This window comes from Nyctereutes procyonoides, unplaced genomic scaffold (genome assembly GCF_905146905.1).
Source record: "Nyctereutes procyonoides isolate TBG_1078 unplaced genomic scaffold, NYPRO_anot_genome, whole genome shotgun sequence".
Taxonomy (NCBI): Eukaryota; Metazoa; Chordata; class Mammalia; order Carnivora; family Canidae; genus Nyctereutes; species Nyctereutes procyonoides.
In genome coordinates, this window is record NW_026575125.1 from 64694067 (window position 1) to 64702794 (window position 8728).

Consider the following 8728-nt stretch of genomic DNA (forward strand, 5'->3'; position numbering starts at 1 on the left):
CATTCTCAGCACTTATATTTATTGCAGTCTGAAACTATAATCATAATGCCTACTTACTCACCAAATTTTGCCTTGCAGTATACTTCAGCATCACTGAACTAGAGAATACTCACCCAGTGTATCTTCAGAAAAGGGGTATCTTCCTAGTGTGAATATACACCATAGAACCTAGCACATTGTCACCATCTTAGAGAGGAGGAGAATATCATTGAGCTGGCTACCCAACCTTTTATCCGCTACGTGAACAAAAAGTAGTGATTTACTGGTAACTTACTATGACCAGGTACTGTATGAGAAATTTTGCATGGATTACCTGTCATCTTCACAACTTTATGAGGGTGTATAGGTAAGGAACTAAGGCACAGACACAGAGAGACACATTTCCCAAAATTAAACAACTAGCAAATGATGGATCTAGGATTTTAATATAAAGCAACTCATTTTTGAGACTAAGCTCTTGCTTACTGCATTTTTTTTGCTATATAAATTTTAAAATTGTGTTCTGTATCTGGCCATCTAATAAATCTTCTAGGTGGAAAATCAAAAGCAGTTTTGAACTGATGCTTCGTAAATGACTTTAAAAAGAATCTTTGGATTTTTTTACAAATTTATTTTTTATTGGTGTTCAATTTGCCAACATATAGAATAACACCCAGTGCTCATCCTGTCAAGTGTTCACCTGAGTGCCCGTCACCCAGTCACCCCCACCCCACACCCACCTCCCCTTCTACCACCCCTAGTTCGTTTCCCAGAGTTAGGAGTCTTTCATGTTCTGTCTCCCTTTCCGATAGTTCCCACTCATTTTTTCTCCTTTCCTCTTTATTCCCTTTCACTATTTTTTAAATTCCCCAAATGAATGAGAACATATAATGTTTGTCCTTCTCCGATTGACTTATTTCACTCAGCATAATACCCTCCAGTTCCATCCACGTTGAAGCAAATGGTGGGTATTTGTCGTTTCTAATGGCTGAGTAATATTCCATTGTATACATAAACCACATCTTCTTTATCCATTCATCTTTCGATGGACACCGAGGCTCCTTCCACAGTTTGGCTATTGTGGACATGGCTGCTAGAAACATTGGGGTGCAGGTGTCCCGGCGTTTCATTGCATCTGAATCTTCGGGGTAAATCCCCAACAGTGCAATTGCTGGGTCGTAGGGCAGGTCTATTTTTAACACTTTAAGGAACCTCCACACAGTTTTCTAGAGTGGCTGCACCATTTCACATTCACACCAACAGTGCAGGAGGGTTCCCCTTTCTCCACATCCTTTCCAACATTTGTGGTTTCCTGCCTTGTTAATCTTCCCCATTCTCATTGGTGTGAGGTGGTATCTCATTGTGGTTTTGATTTGGATTTCCCTGATGGCAAGTGATGCAGAGCATTTTCTCATGAGCTTGTTGGTCATGTCTATGTCTTCCTCTGTGAGATTTCTGTTCATGTCTTTTGCCCATTTCATGATTGGATTGTTTGTTTCTTTGGTGTTGAGTTGAATAAGTTCTTTATAGATCTTGGAAACTAGCTCTTTATCTGATACATCATTTGCAAATATCTTCTCCCATTCTGTAGGTTGTCTTTGAGTTTTGTTGACTGTATCCTTTGCTGTGCAAAAGCTTCTTATCTTGATGAAGTCCCAAGAGTTCATTTTTGCTTTTGTTTCTCTTGCTTTCATGGATGAATCTTGCAAGAAGTTACTGTGGCCAAATTCAAAAAGGGTGTTTGTTGCCTGTGTTCTCCTCTAGGATTTTGATGGAATCTTTCATCCATTTTGAGTTTATCTTTGTGTATGGTGAAAGAGAATGTTCTAGTTTCATTCTTCTGCATGTGGATGTCCAATTTTCCCAGCACCATTTATTGAAGAGACTGTCTTTCTTCAAGTGGATAGTCTGTCCTCCTTTGTCGAATATTAGTTGACCATAAAGTTGAGGGTCCACTTCTGGATTCTCTATTCTGTTCCATTGACCTATGTGTCTCTTTTTGTGCCAGTACCACACTGTCTTGATGACCACAGCTTTGTAGTACAACCTGAAATCTGGCATTGTGATGCCTCAAGCTATGGTTTTCTTTTTTAAAATTCCCCTGGCTATTCGGGGTCTTTTCTGATTCCACACAAATCTTAAAATAATTTGTTCCAACTCTCTGAAGAAAGTCCATGGTATTTTGATAGGGATTGCATTAAACGTGTAAATTGCCCTGGGTAACATTGACATTTTCACAATATTAATTCTGCCAATCCATGAGCATGGAATATTTTTCCATCTCTTTGTGTCTTCCTCAATTTCTTTCAGAAGTGTTCTGTAGTTTTTAGGGTATAGATCCTTTACTCTTTGGTTAGGTTTATTCCTAGGTATCTTATGCTTTTGGGTGCAATTGTCAATGGGATTGACTCCTTAATTTCTTTGGAATTTTTATGGGGGAGAGGTGAGAAAAATGCTGAAAATCAACCTTGGAAACTCTTTAAAAATTGTACTATGTATTTGCCTTTAGTGTTTCAAATATAATCTTTGTTAACTTTAATGCTATTTCTCAAGAATCAATGAAAATGTAATTAGAAACATGTGAACTGCCAAACAGCCTGGCAAAATAACAGATTAATAAGCTATTATTTCCTTACCAGTATCATTTTGGGTAAGTTTACTTGTGAACAGGGAATGGGTAAATGAGGTCATCCAGTCAGCTCTGATTGTTGAAATCTGGTTTTAAAATACACCCAAGCATACACACACATAAACATAGTACTGTTAATATCTGCAGCCAAGAGATGACCTATTAAGTAGTAGAGATAAATAAAAATTCCTTCATCCATAAAATAAGGACTGTTCCTATTGTCCATGTTTCTTGAATAGATGGTATTTTGAGGCAACCATAGTTGTGCACTTGGGCAAACATTAAGGTGTGAAATCCTTGAGCCACATAAATTATTCTTCCCCATCCCTGGGTATGAGAGAAAGGCAGTGAAAGTGAGAGCTTAAAGATCAGGGATGGTATATAAGAAATGAGGTTAGGCACTATCTGGTAGACAAACCACATCTAACTATGAAATAAATTTGACCACCCTGGTTCACCTCAGAGAGGTTTATCAATTTTTTTACCCAAGTTTCTGCTCCTTTTCTGAGAATTCATTTGTGCCTTAAATATTCTGGCTCTCCAATTTTTTTATTTCTCCTTAATGCAGATTATATTAATACTCAACTATTTTTTAATACTCAACTATTTTATTAATAAATGCATATAAATATATTTGGCTGTTTAATAATGGGATTTGCCTGTTTTCTACTTAAAACCTCAAAGCATTCGGCAAGTTTCATGATTATGCTACCCTTCTAACATTGGTGGATAGAATAATAACAGTTGATTCCTTTTTCAGCTCCAGACTTGTTCGGAGAATCCTTAATTATATTTCTGGCAATTATAATATTTTACTCAGTACTATAGATATTTTATTTTTAGTACTGAAAAAACTCATTTATATGATAGATTCAATTTCCCCTTAGAACTGATATCCCCTTAGAAACTAATTCAGTTCTAACAAAATTTTAAAAAATATTTGTTCCTGATTATAGATATAATTCATTCTTTAAAAATACAAATAGTTGGGGACACCTGGGTCGTTCAGTCAGTTAAGTGTCTGACTCTTGGTTTTGGTCCTGGTCATGATCACAGTGTCGTAAGATTGAGCCCCATGTTGGGCTCTGCACTCATTAAGGTGTCTGCTTCTGTCCCTCTCCCCCATTCCCCCTTCCCCCACTCATGCTCCCTCTCTTTCTCAAATAAATATTTATTTTTAAAAATTAAATAAAGAGATGAATAAAGCAGGAAATGAAACTTCCTATATTGATGTTGGGAGTAAGGGATGGGTTAAGAATCAGGAATTTTTGCTGTATACATTATTGGTAATTAAAAAAACAGTGATTATATTTTGACTTATGTTTGAAGATCATCTAAAACAGTCTTGATTTTACCTATCTCATAAAATTGTTTTTAGAATCAAATGAGAAAGTGTCTGCTAATTATAATGCACTGTCCATGTATAAGCTTTTAGCTATATTACTCACAGATGATGTATGTGATTTTTTTTTAAATAATAGGGTATGAAAGCAAATATGAATGGGCCTGGTTTTTGAAAAGCTTAGCTACCTAAAACCATTGAGGTAAAATAGATCAGTAATTAATTTACCAAAAGGATGTACAGAACTATCTTAGAATGTTAAACAATACAAGTAATTATAAATTTAACATCAAATGAATATGATCAGCAGTAGTGTTTTTATGTGTATAACTAATTCTGTACTCCACCTCTTGTTTTATGGGAATGACACTCAGGCCTTCTCGTTATTTCTGCTTTCTCTATGATAAGACAAGTATGTTCATATGGAAAAAGTCAATAAGCATTGGTTAGAGAGAGATGAATAATGAGACATTGTATGAAAGCACCTGTGTTTTACTAAATGGATCCAGGTCACTTGATCTAGCAGAACTCCATTCCAGCCTTCTGACAGATCTTAAAGTTGATCTTGCTTAACTGCTGTTGGGAAACTTTAGACTGGGAAATGTCTCAGAATATTAGATATGAAAAAACATTGTTTTGATTTAAAAAACATGAATGGTGAAGTTTACAAACTTAACAGTTTCATCTGACATCAATTCAGTTAAAAGTCTATATCAGATTATCAGGTGTCTGATGATACACATACTTAGAATAGAGATAAATGATATCTGAGAGAACTTTGGTTATCCCCTATACTGGTTTCTGAATCTCAGTCCTTAAGTAAATTCTAACTGTGGTGTAATTTTACTCAGAATTAATTTCAATGTTTCAAGAGCCACACTAGAGTAAACCAGACTCCAATTCTAGACAAAGTAAATCACTCCTCCGTATGATTTTAATGCAGTTGAACAGAGACCAAGATTCTGTGATTCTGGCAGATCCCCAGGGAAATCTGACCTTTCTTGTAAAAAGATAACTTACAACAGCATTTCTCAAGGTATGTCTTGAATAAAACCAGTCTATATAGTGTTATACCTAGAAAAGTGCTTTGCATCCAACTGAGTTTAAGAAATACTTGGTTAAATATACTTTCAGAAGTAGCTTTGCTGACATAAATATAGCTTTTCATAAGTTAATGTACACTATGATCTTCTAAATGGGTGACATGTTGTGTAGAGTTTTTCAAGTTTTGTTGGTGATGGAAAATATTTTGTGTGGAACAACTTCAGTGACTTGTATTCTTCAGATTTTTCTTCTTTATATTTTTTCCTCCATCTGCTCTAAACTCATAAAGGAAGTGGGAATTCACAATTAATTGTGAATTAATTTATAATTCTATCAATATAATGAAAACATACCAAAGACCATTTGATCAAGCCATATCATTATACCAGTGACACTTGAAGTGAGGTCCCTGAACCAGAAGTATCAGCTTCACCTGGAAAAGCTTTACAACTGCTAATTTTTGGGCCTCACTCCATATCTACTGAGTCAGAAACTCTGGGGTGGAGCCCAAGTCTGTTTAATAAGCTCTGCTGGTGATTCTGAGACACACTACAATTTGTAAATCCCTGAATTATACCAGTATGTTTGAAGCAGGCTTGGATAAAAGAGAAAGATGGTGCCAGAAAGATGAGACTTTCAAAATATTATGTAAGAACTCGCAAACAGCTCGGGTAATTAAAACTCTATAATAGAGGTGAGCTACAACCCTTGGTAAGAGTCAAGCTGTTTTTTATATATGGAGAAATTAGAATGAGAATGAACTATGGCATAATACATTAGTTATAGCTATCTAAGTTATCTGGTATTGAACATAAAATATTTTTATTTTAATAAAAGGAGAATACTGGAGTATACCAAAAGACTATATCATGTCGATGAGTGTAGCTTTGCAATCAGACAGACTTAAATTTAAATTTTAGCTCTACTGTATATTAGTTCTATGGCTTGGAAAATCATGTTACTTCTCTGAACTTCTGTTATTCTCAGTGAAATAGATAATAGCCCCTAACAAAGGATTTGTTGCATACATTAGATAAAACACATATAAAGTGTTTAGCATGGTGTCTGGTACATAGTAGCTACACAATAAAAAGCAGTTCTTAAACATTCTGCACTAAATTTGGTTTGGGATAAAGGAAAAAGAGCTTGCTATGGGTTTGCAGATGGCAATCTGCTTAGAGTAGAAAGTAATATATGAAGCAGGCTGGACTTACAAAAGGAGAAAACAACAGAAATGGGGAAATACAAGTTAAATTAGAGAAAGCTCAATCAACTTAACAAAAAGGAGAAGGTATAAAGAAGATGGATTATAAGGCAGTTATTTATAATTTAAAAAGCTTGGCTAGGATGAAAGAATTTAGGAGATAAAGTCTTGTGATATTTATTCTAGATATCTGTGTGCAATATAGAGAAATTATAAGGAGTTTTATTTTGGGGGAGGAGTGGCTATTTTCATTAGAGAGGGATCCATTAGAGTATCTTCAATTATCAACATCTCTTCTTTTTATTGAAGTATAATTAACAGAGTGTTATATTAGTTTCAGGTATACAATATAATGATTCAACAATCCTATACATTACTCAGTGATCATCTAGATAAGTGTACCCTTAATCTCCTTTAACTATTTCGTTCCTTCCCTCATGTCCCCTAATTCTGTACAAAAGTGCCCAAATCAAACAGAAAAAAGGAAATAATAAATGTAAGAACTGTATTATGCTAGATTAAAAAAGTCAGTCAGAGGAAGACAAGTATGATATGATTTCACTCATATGTGGAATTTAAGAAACAAAACATAGGGGGAAACTAAGAGGCAAATCATAGAACAGACTCTTAACTATGGAGAACAAACAGGCTTACTGAAGGGGAGGTGAGTGGGGGATGAGCTAAACAAATGATGGGTATTAAGGAGGACACTTGTGATAAGTACTGGGTATTATATGTAAATGATGAGCCACTAAATTCTACTCCTGAACCTAATATTTCACTACATGTTAACTAACTAGAATTTAAATATCAACAAATAAAAAAAGAACTGAAATCTACAGGATTCAGAAAGAAAAAGAATAGATTCATAAAACCAAAATATGGTTCTTGGAAAAAAATTAATAATATTGATAATTCTCTAACAAGACAGACAAAAAAAGAAAGTACAATAATCAAAATCATGAATGAAAGAGGAGATATCACTACTGACTCCACATACAATAATAGATAACAAAGTGCCCTATGAACCACTATGCATATACATTCTCCAACTTAGATGAAATGGACCAATTCCTTGAAAACCACACAGTACCACAGATCACCCAAAAGAAATAGATAACCTGATCAACTCTATTTTAAAAAAATAATGAGAATACATAATAATAAAACTTCCTAAAGAAAAATGCTGATTTCCACCAAACATTTAAGGAAAAATCAGTAAGTTCCCTATACAACCTCTTCCACAGAATGGAAAGGAAGGAATACTTTATAACTTATTTTATGAGGCCAGCATTACCCTGACATTAAAAATAGACAAAGACAATACATAAAAAACTACAGAAAAATAGTCCCATGAACATAAACTTAAAAATCCTCATCAAAATATTACTAATTCAAATCCAAAAAAAATCCACAATGTGTAAAATGAACAATATATTATGAACAAATGGAGTTTATCCCAGGAATGCAAGACTGATTCAATGTTTGAAAATCAATCAATTCCTTGTTAACAAACCAAAGAAGAAAAAAATATATAATTATCTTAGTAAATGCCAAAAACGCATTTCACAAAATCCTACATCCATGCCTGAAAAGAAGTCTTGATAAACTAGATAAAGAAGTAAATCTCCTCAGATAAGAGACATCTATAAAAAAAACTTACAAAAAAACTTACAATATCATACTTAATGATAAAAGGCTGAATGTTTTCTTTTTTATTGGCAAATTGGTGTTCAATTTGCCAACTTACAGAATAACACCCAGTGCTCATCCCGTCAAGTGCCCCCCTCAGTGCCCGTCACCCATTCACCCCCCCCCCCACCCTCCTGTTTCTGTATACTTTAAGTCCCTTGACTTCCCCTGGAACTGGTCTGTCTAGCTGGTCTTCTGGGGGAGGGGCCTGTTGTGCTGATTTTCAGGTGTTAGCACTTGGGGGAGCTGCTCTCCCCCTGCCTGGTGCAGGGCTCAGTGGGGGTTGTTTACCCCGTGAGGCCCCAGGAGGAACAGCCCCAGTGGCGGTGGCCAGCTCTGGAGCCCTGGATTCAGCTCTGGCAGTAACTACAGAGCTCTCGGTCTGCAGAGGCCTGGAGGCTCCGGGGTGGGGCCGCTCTTCTGCTCAGCTCGGGGCAGGAGCGTCCTTGCTGTCCTGGGCCCTCCTGGCCTCTGCCTATCCGGGGAGGAGGCCGGATCCTGGGCTGTGTCCTCGGCGCCCTGTGCTTCGGGGCCTGCGCTGTTGGATTCGCGCCCCCGGTGGTGCAGCCGCCTCTCCGTGCAGTCGCCACCCGAACCCCTCCGAGCTGCTCCTGGAGCCGCGCAGCCCCCTCGGCACGGAGCCTCTTCCTCTGCCGGAGCTGCCTCCAAGCTGCTCCCGGCGCGCAGCCGCCTCTGTGCAGAGCCACCGCCCGAGCCCCTCGGAGCTGCTCCCAGGTCAATGCGTGCGCCCTGCAGCCCTTTAGGGAGCTCGGCGCACTTTCCCTGGGGCGCAGGTGCCTGTTAGTGTCCCAGGATGCCTGAGGGCATCCCCGCCCTC